The sequence below is a fragment of the Schistocerca cancellata genome, unplaced genomic scaffold (genome assembly GCF_023864275.1).
Source record: "Schistocerca cancellata isolate TAMUIC-IGC-003103 unplaced genomic scaffold, iqSchCanc2.1 HiC_scaffold_818, whole genome shotgun sequence".
In the NCBI taxonomy this organism is placed as follows: Eukaryota; Metazoa; Arthropoda; class Insecta; order Orthoptera; family Acrididae; genus Schistocerca; species Schistocerca cancellata.
In genome coordinates, this window is record NW_026046829.1 from 406,014 (window position 1) to 430,565 (window position 24,552).

General features: G+C 28.0%; 1 long non-coding RNA gene across 1 annotated transcript; it reads left to right on the plus strand.

Moving 5' to 3' along the window:
* The first annotated feature begins 4,901 nt into the window (after positions 1-4,901).
* LOC126143522 (uncharacterized) lies at positions 4,902-22,119 on the plus strand. The gene is made up of 2 exons (XR_007529745.1): positions 4,902-5,029; positions 21,738-22,119. It is a non-coding gene; the product is annotated as an uncharacterized LOC126143522 (long non-coding RNA).
* The last annotated feature ends 2,433 nt before the right edge of the window (positions 22,120-24,552 follow it).

Sequence of the window (24,552 nt, forward strand, 5' to 3'; positions counted from 1 at the left end):
AACTATACTTTATTATTTACTCTCTATTAGGATTAATTATGGTCTTATTATTTAAGCAAATAAATCTATTTTTTATAAACCAAATTTATTCAGCCAGAAATATAAAAACTGAAATTAAATTCATAATATTTTTATCTCTTCTATCCCTAGGTGGTTTGCCACCATTCCTTGGATTTCTACCAAAATGAATTGTAATACAATCATTAATAGAAAATAACATAACAACTATTATAAGCATTATGGATGTATTAACTACAATTAACTTTATTATTATATACGTATTAGATTCTCAGCCCTAATTATGTCATACACAGAAAATTCATGATCTATAAAAATAAAGTCTCAAAAATCAATAATTATTCTCCCTATAACAGTAATAATTTCAACAATAGGATTAATCTCAACATCAACCTTAATCTCATTATACTAAGGACTTAAGTTAACTAAACTAATTACCTTCAAAGTTATAATTAAAAGAACAATCTTTTAGGCCTTAGTAAAATTTCACACCTCTAGAATTGCAGTCTAGAATCATAATTGAATATAAGGCCTAAACATCATGGTAAGAGAGAAACATCTCATAAGTAGATTTACAGTCTACCACCTTAAATTCAGCCATCTTACCGCAAAAATGATTATTCTCAACAAACCATAAGGATATTGGTACTTTATACTTCTTATTTGGAGCGTGAGCAGGAATAGTAGGAACATCAATAAGAATACTTATTCGTGCTGAACTCGGCCAACCAGGGTGTCTAATTGGAGATGACCAAATCTATAATGTTATTATTACAGTACACGCATTTGTAATAATTTTTTTATAGTAATACCTATTATAATTGGTGGATTTGGTAATTGGCTCGTACCATTAATAATTGGTGCACTAGATATGGCATTCCCACGAAAAAATAATATAAGTTTTTGATTATTACCGCCTTCACTAACCCTTCTTCTTACATCTTCTATAGTAGATAATGGTGCTGGTACAGGGTGAACAGTTTACCCCCCTCTTGCAGGAGCTATCGCACATGGAGGAGCATCTGTAGACCTGGCTATTTTCTCACTTCACTTAGCAGGTGTATCATCTATTCTTGGTGCAGTAAACTTCATTACAACAGCAATTAATATATGATCAGAAAGTATAACTCTAGATCAAACACCTTTATTTGTATGATCCGTAACTATTACAGCTCTTCTCCTCCTTTTGTCGCTTCCAGTATTAGCAGGAGCGATTACTATACTACTAACAGATCGAAACTTAAATACATCATTCTTTGACCCTGTGGGAGGAGGTGACCCAACTATATATCAACACTTATTTTGATTCTTTGGGCACCCAGAAGTTTACATTTTAATTCTTCCAGGATTTGGAATTATCTCTCACATTGTATGTCAAGAAAGAGGAAAAATTGAATCATTTGGAACACTAGGTATAATTTATGCTATATTATCAATAGGACTAATAGGATTTATTGTATGAGCACACCACATATTTACAGTAGGAATAGACGTTGACACACGAGCTTACTTTACATCAGCAACAATAATTATTGCTGTACCTACAGGAATTAAGGTATTCAGATGATTAGCTACACTATATGGAACTAAATTCAAATTCAATCCACCACTATTATGAGCTTTAGGATTTATTTTTCTATTCACAATTGGTGGACTAACAGGGTTAGTATTAGCAAACTCATCACTTGACATCGTATTACACGATACATATTATGTAGTAGCCCACTTCCATTATGTATTATCTATAGGAGCAGTATTTGCAATCATAGGAGGTGTTATTCAATGATACCCATTATTTACAGGATTAACTATAAATAATACATGATTAAAAATCCAATTTACAATTATATTTATTGGGGTAAACTTAACATTCTTCCCTCAACACTTCCTAGGACTAGCAGGAATACCACGACGATATTCAGATTATCCAGATGCATATACATCATGAAATGTAGTGTCAAGAATTGGATCTAGAATTTCTATTGTAGGAATCATTATATTTATTGTAATTATATGAGAAAGAATAGTTACAAACTGAGCAATCATATTTAGAGCTAATATAAGAAGATCAACAGAATGATTACAAAATAACCCGCCTGCAGAACACAGCTACTCAGAACTACCATTAATTTCTAGATTCTAATATGGCAGATTAGTGCAGTAGATTTAAGCTCTACAAATAAAGGTTTTACCTTTTATTAGAAAATTTATTAATGGCAACATGATCAAATTTATCCCTTCAAGATGGAGCTTCCCCATTAATAGAGCAACTATCATTCTTCCATGATCATACTATAGTCGTATTATTATTAATTACAGTAATTGTAGGTTATGCTCTAAGTTATATATTATTTATTGCCTATACAAACCGAAACATACTACACAGACATTTAATTGAAACAATCTGAACAGCACTGCCAGCAATTACACTAATTTTCATTGCACTCCCATCATTACAACTACTACATTTACTTGATGTTTCAGTAGGTGCAATAATCACAATTAAAACAATTGGACGACAATGATACTGAAGATATGAATATTCAGACTTTATAGATGTAGAATTTGACACTTATATAACACCAGAACAAGACCTAGAAAATGACGGATTTCGATTCCTAGATGTAGATAACCGAACAATTCTACCAATAAATACGGAAGAGCATCAGATGTTCTACACTCATGAGCAGTACCTGCATTAGGGGTTAAAATTGACGCAACGCCAGGTCGACTAAACCAAGGAACATTTACAATAAACCGACCTGGATTGTTCTTTGGACAATGCTCAGAAATCTGTGGAGCGAACCACAGATTCATACCAATTGTAATTGAAAGAACTTCAGTAAACTTATTTATCAATTGATTATCTAAGATAATCTAAGGAGTTAGTTAAAATATATAACATTAGAGTGTCAATCTAAAATAACTAAACAATTAGTACACCTTGAAATACATCAGATGACTGAAAGTAAGTAATGGTCTCTTAAACCAAAAAATAGTAAATTAATGACTACTTCTGATGGAGAAATTTAATCCAAATCCCTCAAATATCCCCTCTCATATGATTCTCCCTATTCATTATATTTTCGGCTACATTAATTTTATTTAATCAAATAAACTTTTTTCATTTAAACCAAATCTTATTAAAAGAGCAAAAAAAGAAAAATTGATATAAAAAACTTAAATTGAAAATGATAACAAATTTATTTTCAACATTTGACCCATCAACTAATATCTTCAATTTATCATTAAATTGAACTAGAACATTCTTAGGATTATTATTAATCCCATCAATGTTTTGACTTACACCATCACGAATTAATATTATTTGAAATAAACTAAACTTAACCTTACACAATGAATTTAAAACATTACTAGGACCAAAATCATTTAATGGAACAACATTCATCTTCATTTCAATCTTTATTATAATACTATTTAATAATTTCATAGGATTATTCCCTTACATTTTTACTAGAACAAGACATTTAGCATTAACATTTGCAATCGCTCTAACTATATGATTAAGATTTATGTTATTTGGGTGAATTAATCATACCAATCATATATTTACACACCTTGTTCCTCAAGGAACACCGCCTGCATTAATATCATTTCTAGTATTAATTGAAACAATTAGAAATGTCATTCGACCGGGTACATTAGCAGTACGACTAGCAGCAAATATAATTGCAGGACACTTACTATTAACATTACTAGGAAATACAGGACCATCTATAGCAATAAACTTAATTTCACTATTAATTATTGGACAAATACTTCTATTAATTCTAGAATCAGCAGTACCAATAATTCAAGCTTATGTTTTCTCAATTTTAAGAACTTTATACTCTAGAGAAGTATACTAAACCTATGTTAACAACTCACTCAAACCACCCATTCCACTTAGTAGATTACAGACCTTGACCATTAACAGGAGCAATTGGAGCAATAGTTTTAGTATCAGGATTAGCAAAATGATTTCACCTATTTAACATTAACTTATTCATAACTGGATTTGGAATTACCTGACTAACTATAATCCAATGATGACGAGATGTAGTACGAGAAGGAACATACCAAGGACTACATACAGGATTTGTATCAATTGGATTACGATGAGGGATAATTTTATTTATTGCATCAGAAGTACTATTCTTCATTTCATTTTTCTGAGCATTTTTTAGAAGAAGACTAGCACCTACTATTGAACTAGGTATATTATGACCTCCAATAGGAATCCAACCTTTTAATTCTATACAAATTCCATTACTTAATACAGCTATTCTTTTAGCATCAGGAGTAACAGTAACATGAGCACATCATAGTTTAATAGAATCTAATCATACTCAAGCATTACATGGACTATTCTTCACAGTATTACTAGGACTATACTTCACTATACTTCAAGCATATGAGTATTGAGAAGCACCCTTCACCATTGCAGACGCAGTTTATGGATCAACATTCTTTGTTGCAACAGGATTCCATGGGCTACATGTAATTATCGGAACAATCTTCTTATCAACATGTCTACTTCGACATTCAATAAACCAATTCTCACCAAGGCACCACTTTGGATTTGAAGCAGCAGCATGATATAGACACTTTGTAGACGTAGTGTGATTATTCTTATACATCTCTATTTATTGATGAGGTAGATAATTGTTTTACTAGTATAAATAGTACATTTGATTTCCAATCAAAAAGCTTGATGTTAATCAAGAAAAACAATCCAAATTTTATCTACAAGAATTTTTATTAGATTTATTATTCTAATAATTGTTATAATCCTTGCAACAACACTATCAAAAAAATTAATTAATGACCGAGAAAAAAGATCACCATTTGAGAAAGAACAATATATTCTAAGCTCGTATTTATTATAAGGAACTAGGCAAGATTGATTTCCGCCTTTTTATCAAAAACATGTCCTCTTGAAAATACTTTGAGGTCTGGCCTGCTCACTGAGCGGATTTTTAAAGAGCCGCGGTATTTTGACCGTGCAAAGGTAGCATAATCATTAGTCTCTTAATTAGTGGCTGGAATGAATGGCTTGACAAGAAATCAACTGTCTCTTAATAAATTTTTGAATTTAACTTTTGAGTCAAAAGGCTTAAATTTTTCTTTAGGACTAGAAGACCCTATAGAGCTTAACATTTTATTTTTATATAGTTTTTTGTTTGTCTTTCTATATTTAATGATGATGTTTTGTTGGGGTGACATAAAGAATAAATAAACTCTTCATTATTATATCATTTATTTATGTTTGTTGTTTTGTTCCATAATTTATGATCATAAGATTAAGTTACCTTAGGGATAACAGCGTAATTGTTTTTGAGAGCTCATATCGACAAAGCAGATTGCGACCTCGATGTTGGATTAAGAAAAATTTTGGGTGCAGTAGCCCAGTGATTAGGTCTGTTCGACCTTTAAATTCTTACATGATCTGAATTCAGACCGGCGTGAGCCAGGTCGGTTTCTATCCTAAGATTATTGATTCATATTAGTACGAAAGGACCATATGGTTAAAATATTTTTTATTTTATTGATTAATATTAATTAAATTACTATTTTGACAGATTAATGTGTTGAATTTCGAATTCATTTATGTAGATTTTTTCTACAAATAGTATTGATACTTTATGATTTATTTATGTTTATTTTGAATTTTCTTTTATTAGTTATTTGTGTTTTAATTAGTGTTGCTTTTTTAACTTTATTAGAGCATAAGGTTTTAAGTTACATCCAAATTCGAAAGGGCCCAAATAAAGTAGGTTTTGTAGGAATTCCTCAGCCCTTTCGTGATGCTATTAAGTTAATTTGTAAGGAGCAGCCAATCCCTATTATATCTTATTATTTACTTTATTATTTTTCTCCTGTTTTTAATTTAATAATTTCCTTGGCTGTTTGAGTAATTTTCCCTTACTTGACTTATATGTGTTCTTTTTCTTATGGATTTTTGTTTTTTTTATGTTGTACTAGATTAGGTGTTTATACTGTTATAATTGCTGGTTGGTCTTCTAATTCAAATTATTCATTATTAGGTTCTCTTCGTTCTGTTGCTCAAACAATTTCATATGAAGTTAGTTTGGCTTTAATTTTATTATCTTTAATTATTTTAATTGGTAGTTTTAACATGTTTGATTTTATAAATTACCAGCTTTATTGTTGATTTATTATTATTTCTTTTCCTTTAGCTTTAGCTTGTTTTGCTTCTTGTTTAGCTGAAACTAACCGTACTCCTTTTGAATATGCCGAAGGTGAATCTGAGTTAGTTTCAGGTTTTAATATTGAATATAGTGCAGGTGGATTTACTTTATTTTTTTTAGCTGAGTATACAAGAATTGTTTTTATAAGAATATTATTAGCTTTAATTTTTTTAGGTGGTGATTTTTATTCTTTTATATTTTTTATTAAGCTTGCTGTAATGTCCTTTGAGTTTATTTGAGTTCGGGGAACATTACCACGTTTTCGTTATGATAAGTTAATGTACTTAGCTTGAAAAAGTTTTTTGCCTATATCTTTAAATTTTTTTATTTTCTTTGTCGGTTTAAAGATTTTATTTATTTCATTTATGTAGTGAAATTTTTTAAGAAAAGTTAATAGAAGAGTTAAACTTCTAGTTTTATGTTTTCAAAACATATGCTTTTCCTAAGCTAATTAACTTATTATTCCTCAATTAGTTTATCTCATGCGTTTGCAATATGTACATTAATTAAGAAGTATGTAAAGTAGATAATTGTTAAGATTTGTCCTGTTATAATATAAGGTTCTTCAACAGGTCGTTTACCAATTCATGTTAATAAGCATACAACTACTATAATTCAGAATAAAATTTGATTAATAGGATAGAATTGAATACCTCGAAATGGTGTTTTATTATAAAATGGTAAAATTATTAAGATTCTAATTGATAAGAATAGTGCAATAACACCCCCTAGCTTATTAGGGATTGATCGTAGAATTGCATATGCAAATAAGAAATATCATTCTGGTTGGATATGGACGGGAGTTACTAATGGGTTTGCAGGTACAAAATTATCTGGATCCCCTAGAAGGTAAGGATTAAACAAAGCATAATATAATTAATAACGATGTTATTAATACAAATGTAATAGAGTCCTTGAAAGTAAAGTATGGGTGAAATGGTATTTTTTCAATATCTCCATTTAGTCCTAAAGGGTTATTAGACCCTGTTTGGTGGAGGAAAAATAAATGAATTGCTGCCATGGCAGCAATAATAAACGGTAGTACAAAATGGAATGTAAAGAATCGGTTTAATGTTTCATTATCAACAGCAAACCCTCCTCATACCCATTGAACTAAATCTGTTCCTAAATATGGAATTGCTGATAATAAATTAGTAATTACTGTCGCACCTCAGAATGATATTTGACCTCAAGGTAAAACGTATCCTATAAATGCGGTTGCTATAACTAAGAATAGAATTACTGTACCAATTATTCAGGTGTGCATGTATATGTAGGATCTGTAGTAAATACCTCGTCCTACATGTAAATAAATACAAATAAAAATATAGAAGCTCCATTTGCGTGTAAGGTTCGAATAATTCAACCATTATTTACGTCTCAGCAGATGTGAACTACACTACTAAACGCTATTTCAATATTTGATGTATAATGTATAGCTAAAAATAGTCCGGTTACAATTTGAATTACTAAATGTAGTCCTAGTAGGGACCCAAAATTTCATCAAAATGAAATATTTGTTGGTGCAGGTAAATCAACTAAAGAGTTATTAATGATTTTAATTAAAGGATGTCTTAATCGTAAGGGTTTATACATTAGTAAATTATCTTATTTTACGAATAGGCCCCTGGTTAATATTGGTGATTTTAACAACTGCTAATAGTGCCAAAAATAAATAAATTATTATTATTATTGTAATAATAAATGTTGGTCTATTATATAGTTTTTCTAAAGATATTGTTATTTCTTGATAATTGATTGAGTTATCAATATTTATAGTTTCAGTATTTTTGAAAAAGTCTATAAATATTGTTATATCTAGAATAATTAATATTGATATAATAAATACTTATATAGTTAAGGTAATAATTATCGTAATTGATTTAGGTTGAAATATTTCGTTTGATGCAATTCTCGTAATATAAATAAATAGAACTAATATACCACCAAGAAACGTTAAAAATAAAATATATGATAATCAATATCTTTCCATTATTGTTCCTGTTATTAGCCCGACTAAAAAAGTTTGTAGGGTAATGAAAAGCATTATTGATATTGGGTGTCTTAATTTAATAAAATTAATGTTTATTACGTTTGATAGTGATATAATTATTATTTTGATCATTTCAGGGGTTAGTTTATTAAAATATCGGTTTTGGGGACCGACGATGGAAAGCTTTTCCACCTCTGAAGTTTTAAAAGTGGGGGCTGAACTTATTTCCGGTTTACAAGACCGGCGTTTTTTTTAAACTATTAAAACTAATGTTTATATTCTCTGTCTTTACTTCTTTATTGATTTATTTTGCTGGTGTTTATGTTTTTTCCTTTAAATGTAAGCATTTATTAATGGTTCTTTTGAGATTAGAATATATTGTTCTTTCTTTATTTATATTAATTATTGTTTTTCTTATTGAGTTTGGTTATGATTTTTTTTCCTATTATTTTTTTGTTTTTTTCTGTTTGTGATGGTGCTTTAGGTCTTTCTATTTTAGTTTCCATTGTATATAGTAGTTAACTATAACATTTGGGTTGCATTCAAAAAGTATAGATATAATCAAACAACCTTAAATAGAATAAGAAGCGAAATATTGCAGTCAGTTTCGACCTGGAAGGTTGGTAAATAAAATACCCTTTTTCTTATTAATTGAAGCCAAAAAGAGGCGTATTACTGTTAATAATATAATTGAACTATAATGTTCCAATTAAGAAAATGTAAAGTCAATATGAAAGCTGCTACCTTTTTATATTAGAGGTTAAATTCCGTTAACATTTCTAAAATTTATATAGTTTAAATAAAACATTACATTTTCACTGTAAAAATAGTATATGTATATTTATAAATACCTAAAAGTAAAAATACTTCCTTAACATCTTCAGTGTTACGCTCTAATCATAAGCTATTTAAGTAAACGAAAAATAATACCACCAAAATAAACGTTCAAAAAATAAAAGTTAAAAGATAAATCTTAAAATTAGAATCATATCAACCTTGTATATAACCAATTAAATAAATAAATAGTCTATATAAACCTTGACCACCAAATAATTCACCCCAACCATAATCAAATGATATAGATAAATAATAACCCAATTTTAAAGGAATATATCTAATAAACTTAGTTGAAAGAAAAGGTATAAACCACATAGAACCAGCAAATCTGACAAAAGAAACTATACTTAAAGAAAATAAATTTTGAGAAAAATCAAAATTAGAAATAAGATAACCTAAATAAGCACCCAAAACAACTACAGTAATAGTTAAAAACTTTAAATAATAGGGCAAAGCAATAACATGAGGAGTAGGAAAAATTAATCAAGACAAAAGACTGCCACCAAAAACAGCAACAAATAATAAACCAATTATACCAAACGAAATATAATAACCCTTATCATCAAAAGAAAATCTAGAATAAAAATTATTATCACCAGACATTGAATAATAAAAAAGACGAAAAGAATAAGAAGCAGTTAAGCCAGTAGAAAAGAAATAAAGAAAAATCAAACAATTAATTCATCTTAAACAAACCATTTCAAGAATTAAATCCTTTGAATAAAAAACAGCTAAAAATGGTATACCACACAAAGACAAACTAGAAACATTAAAACAAACTGAAGTTAAAGTCATAAAATTAACAATAGAACCTATAAAACGGATGTTCTTGGAATCCTTTAAATTATGAATTATTGAACCTGCACACATAAACAATAAAGCCTTAAATAAAGCATGAGCTAATAAATGAAAAAATGCAAGTTTGGGGTAACCCATTGCCAAAATTCTTATTATTAAACCAAGTTGTCTTAAAGTAGAAAGAGCAATAATTTTCTTCAAATCAAATTCAAAATTCGCCCCTAAACCAGCCATAAATATAGTTATACAACCAATTGAAAGCAAAAATCAACCACAATTATAAGTATCTAATATTGGTCTGAAATGAATTAATAAATAAACCCCAGCAGTAACAAGAGTAGAAGAATGAACCAAAGCCGAAATAGGAGTAGGAGCAGCTATAGCAGCAGGAAGCCAAGAAGAAAAGGGAATTTTAGCTCTTTTAGTTATAGCTGCTAAAACAATTAATTTAGTAATAAGCTTTATTTCAAAAGAATTAGAAATAAAATCATAATAATAAATGTAATTTCAACCACCAAAATTTAATATTCAAGCAATAGAAATTAAAATAGCAACATCACCAATACGATTAGAAAGTGCAGTTAATGTACCCGCACTATAAGATTTCACATTTTGGTAATAAATAACTAAACAATAAGAAACTAAACCTAAACCATCCCATCCTAATAAAATTCTAATCAAATTAGGACTAATAATTAAAAAACCTATAGAAAGAATAAATATTAAAACAATAATAATAAAACGATTTACATTTTTTTCTCCCAATATATAGTCCTCTCTATAATAAATAACCAAAGAAGAAATATACATAACAAAAGACATAAAAATAAGAGACATTCAATCCAAAATTAGTCATAACAACCATAGAACCATTTAAATTAAAAAGTTCTCATTCAACAAAAACTCTATAATCAATTATTAAATAATAAATACCCAAAATAAAAATTACAGTTCTAGAAAAAAAATAAAGAAAAAAAACTCAAAGAACAAATAGAAAACAAATTCACGGCCTAAGATGAAAAAATTCATATCATTGATTCCACAAAACAACATTTTTAATTAAAATACTTAAGCAACCTAAACAAAAATAATACTCCCCCTTTAAACAAAGATAATTTAAAGGTAATCAATGTAAAAGTAAAAGATGATATTCACGAAAATAGCCAAGAGAACATGTATAAACACCAGAATAATAATTACCATGTTGAGAATAAAAATACATGTATAAAGAATAAACAGCTGTAAAAAAAGACAAAAAAATTAAAGCAAAAAATCTAAAAGAAGATCAAGACATAATTCTATTTAATAATCTAAGTTCACCAACCAAATTTAAAGAAGGAGGAGCAGCTATATTAGAAGAGCTCAAAAGGAATCATCGTAAAGCCATTCTTGGTATCAAATTAATTATACCCTTGTTAATTAATAATCTTCGTCTACCTAAACGCTCATAAATAATATTAGATAAACAAAATAAACCAGAAGAACACAAACCATGACCAACCATTAAAGAAAGAGAACCTATACAACCCCATCAATTCATAGTCATCAATCCTCCAATAACTATTCTTATATGAGCAACAGAAGAATATGCAATTAAAGACTTTAAATCAACCTGACAAAAACAAATAAATCTAACAATAACCCCACCAGATAAGCCTAAAGACAATCAAAAATAATTAAACTTTAAACCCAAATAAGAAATAACCTTCATAACACGAAAAATACCATAACCACCTAACTTTAATAAAACACCAGCAAGAATCATTCTACCTGAAATAGGGGCCTCAACATGAGCCTTAGGAAGCCATAAATGAATCAAAAATATCAGCATCTTAACTAAAAAGCAAGAATTATAAACACATAAAATATAAAATAATAAGAACCAAAATCAACCAATAAAGGAAAATACAAAGTATTAGAAAAAATCATAAACCCTAAATAAAACTAGTAATAAAGGCAATCTAGAATTCAGAGTGTAAAAAATTAAATAAACACCAGCCTGTAAACATTCAGGTTGATAACCTCAACCTAAAATCAAGAGTAAAGTAGGAACTAATCTAGCCTAAAAAAAAATATAAAAAGAAACAAGACTCAACCTAGCAAAAGAACAATAAAGCATAATCATTAAAATTAAGACTATAAAGACAAAAAAATTAGAATGATAAGAACTTAAATAAACTGAACCTCTAGCAGTAATTATTAAAGAACAAATTCAAAAACTAAGCAAAATCAAACTAAAAGAAAAAAAAATAATCAATACCAAAATAATATCTAATCATATTCAAATCCGCATATGAATAAACACAAACCATAATGGGGGACTGATGACCTTCGCTGTTTAGTCCCCCTTACACATCCCAACAACCACCACCACAAACCATAAAAACAAAACTAGACATAAACATTAAAGAATGAACCAATCATCAACAATTATTAACCAAACAAATAGGGATCAAAAAAATAGTTATATATAAATACTTTAACATAAAGATAGACCAAAAGAATTAAAAAAATCATTCCCATGAGAACGAATTATTGAAACTAAAATAGAAAGACCTGAAGCACCTTCACAAACAGAAAAAACAAAAAAATTAACAGGAAAAATATAATCATAATAAAACTCAATAAGAAAAAGAATGATTAATATAAATAAAGAAAGAACAATATATTCTAATCTCAAAAGAACCATTAATAAATGCTTATGTTTAGAGGAAAAAACATAAACACCAGCAAAATAAATCAATAAAGAAGTAAAGACAGAATATAAACATTAGTTTTAATAGTTTTAAAAAAACGCCGGTCTTGTGAACCGGAGATAAGTTCAGCCCCCACTTTTAAAACTTCAGAGGTGGAAAAGCTTTCCATCATCGGTCCCCAAAACCGATATTTTAATAAACTAACCCCTGAAATGATCAAAATAATAATTATATCACTATCAAACGTAATAAATATTAATTTTATTAAATTAAGACACCCAATATCAATAATGCTTTTCATTATCCTACAAAATTTTTTAGTCGGGCTAATAACAGGAACAATAATGGAAAGATATTGATTATCATATATTTTATTCTTAACGTTTCTTGGTGGTATATTAGTTCTATTTATTTATATTACGAGAATTGCATCAAACGAAATATTTCAACCTAAATCAATTACGATAATTATTACCTTAACTATATGAGTATTTATTATATCAATATCAATTATTCTAGATATAACAATATTTATAGACTTTTTCAAAAATATTGAAACTATAAATATTAATAATTCAATCAATTATCAAGAAATAACAATATCTAAAAAAACTATATAATAGAGCAACATTTATTATTACAATAATAATAATAATTTATTTATTTTTGGCACTATTAGCAGTTGTTAAAATCACCAATATTAACCAGGGGCCTATTCGTAAAATAAGATAATTTACTAATGAATAAACCCTTACGATTAAGACATCCTTTAATTAAAATCATTAATAACTCTTTAGTTGATTTACCTGCATCAACAAATATTTCATTTTGATGAAATTTTGGGTCCCTACTAGGACTATGTTTAGTAATTCAAATTGTAACCGGACTATTTTTAGCTATACATTATACATCAGATATTGAAATAGCGTTTTGTAGTGTAGTTCACATCTGCCGAGACGTAAATAATGGTTGAATTATTCGAACCTTACACGCAAATGGAGCTTCTATATTTTTTATTTGTATTTATTTGCATGTAGGACGAGGAATTTACTACGGATCCTACATACACATGCACACCTGAATAATTGGTACAGTAATTCTATTCTTAGTTATAGCAACCGCATTTATAGGATACGTTTTACCTTGAGGTCAAATATCATTCTGAGGTGCGACAGTAATTACTAATTTATTATCAGCAATTCCATATTTAGGAACAGATTTAGTTCAATGGGTATGAGGAGGGTTTGCTGTTGATAATGAAACATTAAACCGATTCTTTACATTCCATTTTGTACTACCGTTTATTAATGCTGCCATGGCAGCAATTCATTTATTTTTCCTCCACCAAACAGGGTCTAATAACCCTTTAGGACTAAATGGAGATATTGAAAAAATCCCGTTTCACCCATACTTTACTTTCAAGGACTCTATTACATTTGTATGAATAACATCATTATTAATTATATTATGCTTGATTAATCCTTACCTTCTAGGGGATCCAGATAATTTTGTACCTGCTAACCCATTAGTAACTCCCGTCCATATCCAACCAGAATGATATTTCTTATTTGCATATGCAATTCTACGATCAATCCCTAATAAGCTAGGGGGTGTTATTGCACTATTCTTATCAATTAGAATCTTAATAATTTTACCATTTTATAATAAAACACCATTTTGAGGTATTCAATTCTATCCTATTAATCAAATTTTATTCTGAATTATAGTAGTTGTTGTATGCTTATTAACATGAATTGGTAAACGACCTGTTGAAGAACATTACATTATAACAGGACAAATCTTAACAATTATCTATTTTACATACTTCTTAATTAATGTACATATTGCAAACGAATGAGATAAAATAATTAAGGAAAAATAAGTTAATTAGCTTAGGAAAAGCATATGTTTTGAAAACATAAAACTAGAAGTTTAACTCTTCTATTAACTTTTCTTAAAAAATTTCACTACATAAATGACATAAATAAAATCTTTAGACCAACAAAGAAAGTAAAAAAATTTAAAGATAAAGGCAAAAAACATTTTCAAGCTAAGTATATTAACTTATCATAACGAAAACGTGGTAATGTTCCCCGAACTCAAATAAACCCAAAGGACATTACAGCAAGCTTAATAAAGAATATAAAAGAATAAAAATCACCACCTAAAAAAATTAAAGCTAATAATATTCTTATAAAAACAATTCTAGTATACTCAGCTAAAAAAATTAAAGTAAAACCACCTGCACCATATTCAGTATTAAAACCTGAAACTAACTCAGATTCACCTTCGGCACAGTCAAAAGGAGTACGGTTAGTTTCAGTGAAACAAGAAGCAAAACAAACTAAAGCTAAAGGAAAACAAATAATAATAAATCAACAATTAAGCTGGTAATTTATAAAATCAAACATGTTAAAACTACCAATTAAAATAATTAAAGATAATAAAATTAAAGCCAAACTAACTTCATATGAAATTGTTTGAGCAACAGAACGAAGAGAACCTAATATAGAATAATTTGAATTAGAAGACCAACCAGCAATTATAACAGTATAAACACCTAATCTAGTACAACATAAAAAAAACAAAAATCCATAAGAAAAAGAACACATATAAGTCAAGTAAGGGAAAATTACTCAAACAGCCAAGGAAATTATTAAATTAAAAACAGGAGAAAAATAATAAAGTAAATAATTAGATATAATAGGAATTGGCTGCTCCTTACAAATTAACTTAATAGCATCACTAAAGGGCTGAGGAATTCCTACAAAACCTACTTTATTTGGGCCCTTTCGAATTTGGATGTAACCTAAAACCTTACGCTCTAATAAAGTTAAGAAAGCAACACTAATTAAAACACAAATAACTAATAAAAGAAAATTCAAAATAAACATAAATAAATCATAAAGTATCAATACTATTTGTAGAAAAAATCTACATAAATGAATTCTAAATTCAACACATTAATCTGTCAAAATAGTAATTTAATTTATATTAATCAATAACATAAAAAATATTTTAACCATATGGTCCTTTCGTACTAATATGAAGCAATAATCTTAGGATAGAAACCGACCTAGCTCACGCCGGTCTGAACTCAGATCATGTAAGAATTTAAAGGTCGAACAGACCTAATCACTGGGCTACTGCACCCAAAATTTTTCTTAATCCAACATCGAGGTCGCAATCTGCTTTGTCGATATGAGCTCTCAAAAACAATTACGCTGTTATCCCTAAGGTAACTTAATCTTATGATCATAAATTATGGAACAAAACAACAAACATAAATAAATGATATAATAATGAAGAGTTTATTTATTCTTCATGTCACCCCAACAAAACATCATCATTAAATATAGAAAGACAAACAAAAAACTATATAAAAATAAAATGTTAAGCTCTATATGGTCTTCTCATCCTAAAGAAAAATTTAAGCTTTTGACTCAAAAGTTAAATTCAAAAATTTATTTAGAGACAGTTGATTTCTCGTCAAGCCATTCATTCCAGCCACTAATTAAGAGACTAATGATTATGCTACCTATGCACGGTCAAAATACCGTGGCTCTTTAAAAATCTGCTCAGTGAGCAGGCCAGACCTCAGAGTATTTTCAAGAGGACATGTTTTTGATAAACAGGCGGAAATCAATTTGCCTAGTTCCTTGTAATAAATTCACAAGGTAAAAATTATATACAAATAAATATACTAATTCTATCATTATTACAAAAATTTTAAAATTAAATAAATAATCTTAATAAAAAACCTAAAATAATTATAAAATCAAAATAAAAAATAATGAACTAAAACGTAATCTTAAAGATATCTGGTTTAAAGCTTACTATTATATTTTATAAAACAAATTATAGGTTATTAACTACAAAGCTTATCCTTTAAAGAATAAATAAGTTAATATTTATACTTAAAAAAATTAAATAAAAACAATTAACTTCAAAAAATTAAATTTTTTCTTAATAAACTAGATATCTTGGGAACCGATTAACATCTCATTTCCATAAATAATTTAATAATAATTATGATACATTAACTATAAATTATTTATAAATCAACCAAAATCGAGACAAGTAAAATAAATACTAAAATTTTGATAAACCCTGATACAAAATGTACAATAAATAAAATCTACTTTTAAAAATTTAAAATAATATTTCATAAAACAATTACATTACCAATAAACTATAATCTAAAAAATCAATTCTACAAAATATACTGAGACAAAATTCGACAAAATTATTTTTATTAAATAATTAAATAAACAAAAAATAAATATAATAAAATAAATAATCAAGATATCCTGATTTGCACAGAAAAATTTTCAGTGTAAATGAAACACTTTACTAATAAGTTATATCTTGAAACTCTTACTAGATACACTTTCCAGTACATCTACTATGTTACGACTTATCTCGTCTAAATTGAAGCTAAATTAAAACAATAAAATAGAATAATCAATAATGAGAGCGACAGGTGATGTGTACACACCTCAGAGCCAATATCAGTTAAATTAAATAAATTAAATTACTATCAAATCCTCCTTCATTAACAGTATTTCACCATCAAATCCGTTATAAACAAAAATCTATTGTAACCCACCTCCTCTTAACTATAAGCTGCACCTTGACCTGAAATATTTTATAATTATAAATCTTGAGAATTATAACTCTAAAAAGATTCTCTGATAACGGAGATATACAAACAAGTAAATCAAGTAGAGTAAATCGTGTATTATCAATCACGGGGTAGGTTCCTCTGAATGGAATGAGATACCGCCAAATTCTTTGGGTTTAAAGACCTTAACTAATAGTACCCTGGTAAATATAATTAACATTAAAAATAATAGGGTATCTAATCCTAGTTTATTATTTAAATTTCACAGATTCATAAAAAGAGCTATAAATAAATTTTAACATTTCACCTTACAAATTTATATTTTAACCCTAAAAATATAAACAACTGTTTTAACCAATAATATTCACTTGTATCAATCATATAACCGCGGCTGCTGGCACGAATTATGCCGATACTAAATCAATTGCTAAATCCAAAATCACTTGATAATTAAATCAAATTACTGCAAAATAGAACATATAGTTTAACAAAACTTACATATAATACAAAGAAAAAGTGAATAAATAAGCAAGAATAAAACTTTTGGAAACAAAACAGTAATTTGATTTAATTATTTAATTTAAGTTAATGTACTTAGCTTGAAAAAGTTTTTTGCCTTTATCTTTAAATTTTTTTAAAATGATGTTATTAATACAAATGTAATAGAGTTCTTGAAAGTAAAGTATGGGTGAAACAGGATTTTTTCAATACCTCCATTTAGTCCTAAGGGGTTATTAGACCCTGTTTGGTGGAGGAAAAATAAATGAATTGCTGCCATGGCAGCAATAATAAACGGTAGTACAACATGGAATGTACAGAATCGGTTTAATGTTGCATTATCAACAGCAAACCCTCCTCATACCCATTGAACTAAATCTGTTCCTAAATATGGAATTGCTGATAATAAATTAGTAATTACTGTCGCACCTCAGAATGATATTTGACCTCAAGGTAAAACGTATCCTATAAATGCGGTTGCTATAACTAAGAATAGAATTACTGTACCAATTATTCAGGTGTGCATGTATATGTAGGATCCGTAGTAAATTCCTCGTCCTACATGTAAATAAATACAAATAAAAAAGATAGAAGCTCCATTTGCGTGTAAGGTTCGAATAATTCAACCATTATTTACGTCTCGGCAAATGTGAACTACACTACTAAACGCTATTTCAATATTTGATGTATAATGTATAGTTAAAAATAGTCCGGTTACAATTTGAATTACTAAACGTAGTCCTAGTAGGGACCCAAAATTTCATCAAAATGAAATATTTGTTGGTGCAGGTAAATCAACTAAAGAGTTATTAATGATTTTAATTAAAGGATGTCTTATTCGTAAGGGTTTATTCATTAGTAAATTATCTTATTTTACGAATATGCCCCTGGTTAATATTGGTGATTTTAACAACTGCTAATAGTGCCAAAAATAAATAAATTATTATTATTATTGTAATAATAAATGTTTGTCTATTATATAGTTTTTCTAAAGATATTGTTATTTCTTGATAATTGATTGAATAATCAATATTTATAGTTTCAGTATTTTTGAAAAAGTCTATAAATATTGTTATATCTAGAATAATTAATATTGATATAATAAATACTCATATAGTTAAGTGTCCTGCAATTATATGTGCTGCTAGTCGTACTGTTAATGTACCCGCTCGAATGACATTTCTAATTTTTTCAATTAATACTATAAATGATATTAATGCAGGCGGTGTTCCTTGAGGAACAAGGTGTGTAAATATATGATTGGTATGATTAATTCATCCAAATAACATAAATCTTAATCATATAGGTAGATCGAATGCAAATGTTAATGCTAAATGTCTTGTTATAGTAAAAATGTAAGGGAATAATCCTATGAAATTATTAAATAGTATTATAATAAAGATTGAAATGAAGATGAATGTTGTTCCATTAAATGATTTTGGTCCTAGTAATGTTTTAAATTCATTGTGTAAGGTTAAGTTTAGTTTATTTCAAATAATATTAATTCGTGATGGTGTAAGTCAAAACATTGATGGGATTAATAATAAACCTAAGAATGTTCTAGTTCAATTTAATGATAAATTGAAGATATTAGTTGATGGGTCAAATGTTGAAAATAAATTTGTTATCATTTTCAATTTAAGTTTTTTATATCAATTGTTCTTTTTTCTGCTCTTTTAATAAGATTTGGTTTAAATGAAAAAAGTTTATTTGATTAAATAAAATTAATGTAGCCGAAAATATAATGAATAGGGAGAATCATATGAGAGGGGATATTTGAGGGATTTGGATTAAATTTCCCCATCAGAAGTAGTCGTTAATTTACTATTTTTTGGTTTAAGAGACCATTACTTACTTTCAGTCATCTGATGTATTTCAAGGTGTACTAATTGTTTAGTTATTTTAGATTGACTCTCTAATGTTATATTTTTTAACTAACTCCTTAGATTATCTTAGATAATCACTTGATAAATAAGTTTACTGAAGTTCTTTCAATTACAATTGGTATGAATCTGTGGTTCGCTCCACAGATTTCTGAGCATTGTCCAAAGAACAATCCAGGTCGGTTTATTGTAAATGTTCCTTGGTTTAGTCGACCTGGCGTTGCGTCAGTTTTAACCCCTAATGCAGGTACTGCTCATGAGTGTAGAACGTCTGATGCTCTTGTTAATACTCGTACTTCCGTATTTATTGGTAGAATTGTTCGGTTATCTACATCTAGGAGTCGAAATCCGTCATTTTCTAGGTCTTGTTCTGGTGTGATATAAGTGTCAAATTCTACATCTATAAAGTCTGAATATTCATATCTTCAGTATCATTGTCATCCAATTGTTTTAATTGTGATTATTGCATCTACTGAATCATCAAGTAAATATAGTAGTCGTAATAATGGGAGTGCAATGAAAATTAGTGTAATTGCTGGCAGTGCTGTTCAGATTGTTTCAATTAAATGTCCGTGAGTATGTTTCGGTTTGTATAGGCAATAAATAATATATAACTTAGAGCATAACCTACAATTACTGTAATTAATAATAATACGACTATAGTATGATCATGGAAGAATGATAGTTGCTCCATTAATGGGGAAGCTCCATCTTGAAGGGATAAATTTGATCATGTTGCCATTAATAAATTTTCTAATAAAAGGTCAAACCTTTATTTGTAGAGCTTAAATCTACTGCACTAATCTGCCATATTAGAATCTAGAAATTAATGGTAATTCTGAGTAGCTGTGTTCTGCAGGCGGGTTATTTTGTAATCATTCTGTTGATCTTCTTATATTAGCTCTAAATATGGTTGCTCGGTTTGTAACCATTCTTTCTGATATAATTACAATAAATATAATGATTCCTACAATAGAAATTGTAGATCCAATTCTTGACACTACATTTCATGATGTATATGCATCTGGATAATCTGAATATCGTCGTGGTATTCCTGCTAGTCCTAGGAAGTGTTGAGGGAAGAATGTTAAGTTTACCCCAATAAATATAATTGTAAATTGGATTTGTAATCATGTATTATTTATAGTTAATCCTGTAAATAATGGGTATCATTGAATAACACCTCCTATGATTGCAAATACTGCTCCTATAGATAATACATAATGGAAGTGGGCCACTACATAATATGTATCGTGTAATACGATGTCAAGTGATGAGTTTGCTAATACTAACCCTGTTAGTCCACCAATTGTGAATAGAAAAATAAATCCTAAAGCTCATAATAGTGGTGGATTGAATTTGAATTTAGTTCCATATAGTGTAGCTAATCATCTGAATACCTTAATTCCTGTAGGTACAGCAATAATTATTGTTGCTGATGTAAAGTAAGCTCGTGTGTCAACGTCTATTCCTACTGTAAATATGTCTTAGTATATTTTGTAGAATTGATTTTTTAGATTATAGTATATTGGTAATGTAATTGTTTTATGAAATATTATTTTAAATTTTTAAAAGTAGATTTTATTTATTGTACCTTTTGTATCTGGGTTTATCAAAATTTTAGTATTTATTTTACTTGTCTCGATTTGGGTTGATTTATAAATAATTTATAGTTAATGTATCATAATTATTATTAAATTATTTATAGAAATGAGATGTTAATCGTTTCCCAAGATATCTAGTTTCTTAAGAAAAAATTTAATTTTTTGAATTAAATTATTTTTATTTAATTTTTTAAGTATAAATATTAACATATTTATTCTTTAAGGGATAAGCTTTGAAGTTAATAACCTATAATTTGTTTTATAAAATCTAATAGTAAGCTTTAAACCAGCTATCTTTAAGATAACGATTTAGTTCATTATTTTTTATTTTGATTTTATAATTATTTTAGGTTTTTTATTAAGATTATTTATTTAATTTTAAAATTTTTGTAATAATGATAGAATTAGTATATTTATTTGTATATAATTTTTACCTTGTGAATTTATTATAAGGAACTAGGCAAAATTGATTTCCGCCTGTTTATCAAAAACATGTCCTCTTGAAAATACTTTGAGGTCTGGCCTGCTCACTGAGCAGATTTTTAAAGAGCCGCGGTATTTTGACCGTGGAAAGGTAGCATAATCATTAGTCTCTTAATTAGTGGCTGGAATGAATGGCTTGACGAGAAATCAACTGTCTCTTAATAAATTTTTGAATTTAACTTTTGAGTCAAAAGGCTTAAATTTTTCTTTAGGACTAGAAGACCCTATAGAGCTTAACAGTTTATTTTTATATAGTTTTTTGTTTGTCTTTCTATATTTAATGATGATGTTTTGTTGGGGTGACATAAAGAATAAATAAACTCTTCATTATTATATCATTTATTTATGTTTGTTGTTTTGTTCCATAATTTATGATCATAAGATTAAGTTACCTTAGGGATAACAGTGTAATTGTTTTTGAGAGCTCATATCGACAAAGCAGATTGCGACCTCGATGTTGGATTAAGAAAAATTTTGGGTGCAGTAGCACAGTGATTAGGTCTGTTCGACCTTTAAATTCTTACATGATCTGATTTCAGACCGGCGTGAGCCAGGTCGGTTTCTATCCTAAGATTATTGCTTCATATTAGTACGAAAGGACCATATGGTTAAAATATTTTTTATGTTATTGATTAATATAAATTAAATTACTATTTTGACAGATTAATGTGTTGAATTTAGAATTCATTTATGTAGATTTTTTCTACATGTAGTATTGATACTTTATGATTTATTTATGTTTATTTTGAATTTTCTTTTATTAGTTATTTGTGTTTTAATTAGTGTTGCTTTCTTAACTTTATTAGAGCGTAAGGTTTTAGGTTACATCCAAATTCGAAAGGGCCCAAATAAAGTAGGTTTTGTAGGAATTCCTCAGCTCTTTAGTGATGCTATTAAGTTAATTTGTAAGGAGCAGCCAATTCCTATTATATCTAATTATTTACTTTATTATTTTTCTCCTGTTTTTAATTTAATAATTTCCTTGGCTGTTTGAGTAATTTTCCCTTACTTGACTTATATGTGTTCTTTTTCTTATGGATTTTTGTTTTTTTTATGTTGTACTAGATTAGGTGTTTATACTGTTATACTTGCTGGTTGGTCTTCTAATTAAAATTATTCTTTATTAGGTTCTCTTCGTTCTGTTGCTCAAACAATTTCATATGAAGTTAGTTTGGCTTTAATTTTATTATCTTTAATTATTTTAATTGGTAGTTTTAACATGTTTGATTTTATAAATTATCAGCTTTATTGTTGATTTATTATTATATCTTTTCCTTTAGCTTTAGTTTGTTTTGCTTCTTGTTTAGCTGAAACTAACCGTACTCCTTTTGACTGTGCCGAAGGTGGATCTGATTTAGTTTCAGGTTTTAATATTGAATATGGTACAGGTGGATTTACTTTAATTTTTTTAGCTGAGTATACAAGAATTGTTTTTATAAGAATATTATTAGCTTTAATTTTTTTAGGTGGTGATTTTTATTCTTTTATATTTTTATTAAGCTTGCTGTAATGTCCTTTGAGTTTATTTGAGTTCGGGGAACATTACCACGTTTTCGTTATGATAAGTTAATGTACTTAGCTTGAAAAAGTTTTTTGCCTCTATCTTTAAATTTTTTATTTTCTTTGTCAGTTTAAAGATTTTATTTATTTCATTTATTTAGTGAAATTTTTTAAGAAAAGTTAATAGAAGAGTTAAACTTCTAGTTTTATGTTTTCAAAACATATGCTTTTCCTAAGCTAATTAACTTATTATTCCTCAATTAGTTTATCTCATGCATTTGCAGTATGTACATTAATTAAGAAGTATGTAAAGTAGATAATTGTTAAGATTTGTCCTGTTAAAATGTAAGGTTCATCAACAGGTCGTTTACCAATTCATGTTAATAAGCATACAACAACTACTATAATTCAGAATAAAATTTGATTAATAGGATAGAATTGAATACCTCGAAATGGTGTTTTATTATAAAATGGTAAAATTATTAAGATTCTAATTGAAAAGAATAGTGCAATAACACCCCCTAGCTTATTAGGGATTGATCGTAGAATTGCATATGCAAATAAGAAATATCATTCTGGTTGGATATGGACGGGAGTTACTAATGGGTTAGCAGGTACAAAATTATCTGTATCCCCTAGATGGTAAGGATTAATCAAGCATAATATAATTAATAATGATGTTATTAATACAAATGTAATAGAGTCCTTGAAAGTAAAGTATGGGTGAAACGGGATTTTTTCAATATATCCATTTAGTCCTAAAGGGTTATTAGACCCTGTTTGGTGGAGGAAAAATAAATGAGTTGCTGCCATGGCAGCAATAATAAACGGTAGTACAAAATGGAATGTAAAGAATCGGTTTAATGTTGCATTATCAACAGCAAACCCTCCTCATACCCATTGAACTAAATCTGTTCCTAAATATGGAATTGCTGATAATAAATTAGTAATTACTGTCGCACCTCAGAATGATATTTGACCTCAAGGTAAAACGTATCCTATAAATGCGGTTGCTATAACTAAGAATAGAATTACTGTACCAATTATTCAGGTGTGCATGTATATGTAGGATCCGTAGTAAATTCCTCGTCCTACATGTAAATAAATACAAATAAAAAATATAGAAGCTCCATTTGCGTGTAAGGTTCGAATAATTCAACCATTATTTACGTCTCGGCAGATGTGAACTACACTACTAAACGCTATTTCAATATTTGATGTATAATGTATAGCTAAAAATAGTCCGGTTACAATTTGAATTACTAAACATGGTCCTAGTAGGGACACAAAATTTCATCAAAATGAAATATTTGTTGGTGCAGGTAAATCAACTAAAGAGTTATTAATGATTTTAATTAAAGGATGTCTTAATCATAAGGTTTATTCATTAGTAAATTATCTTATTT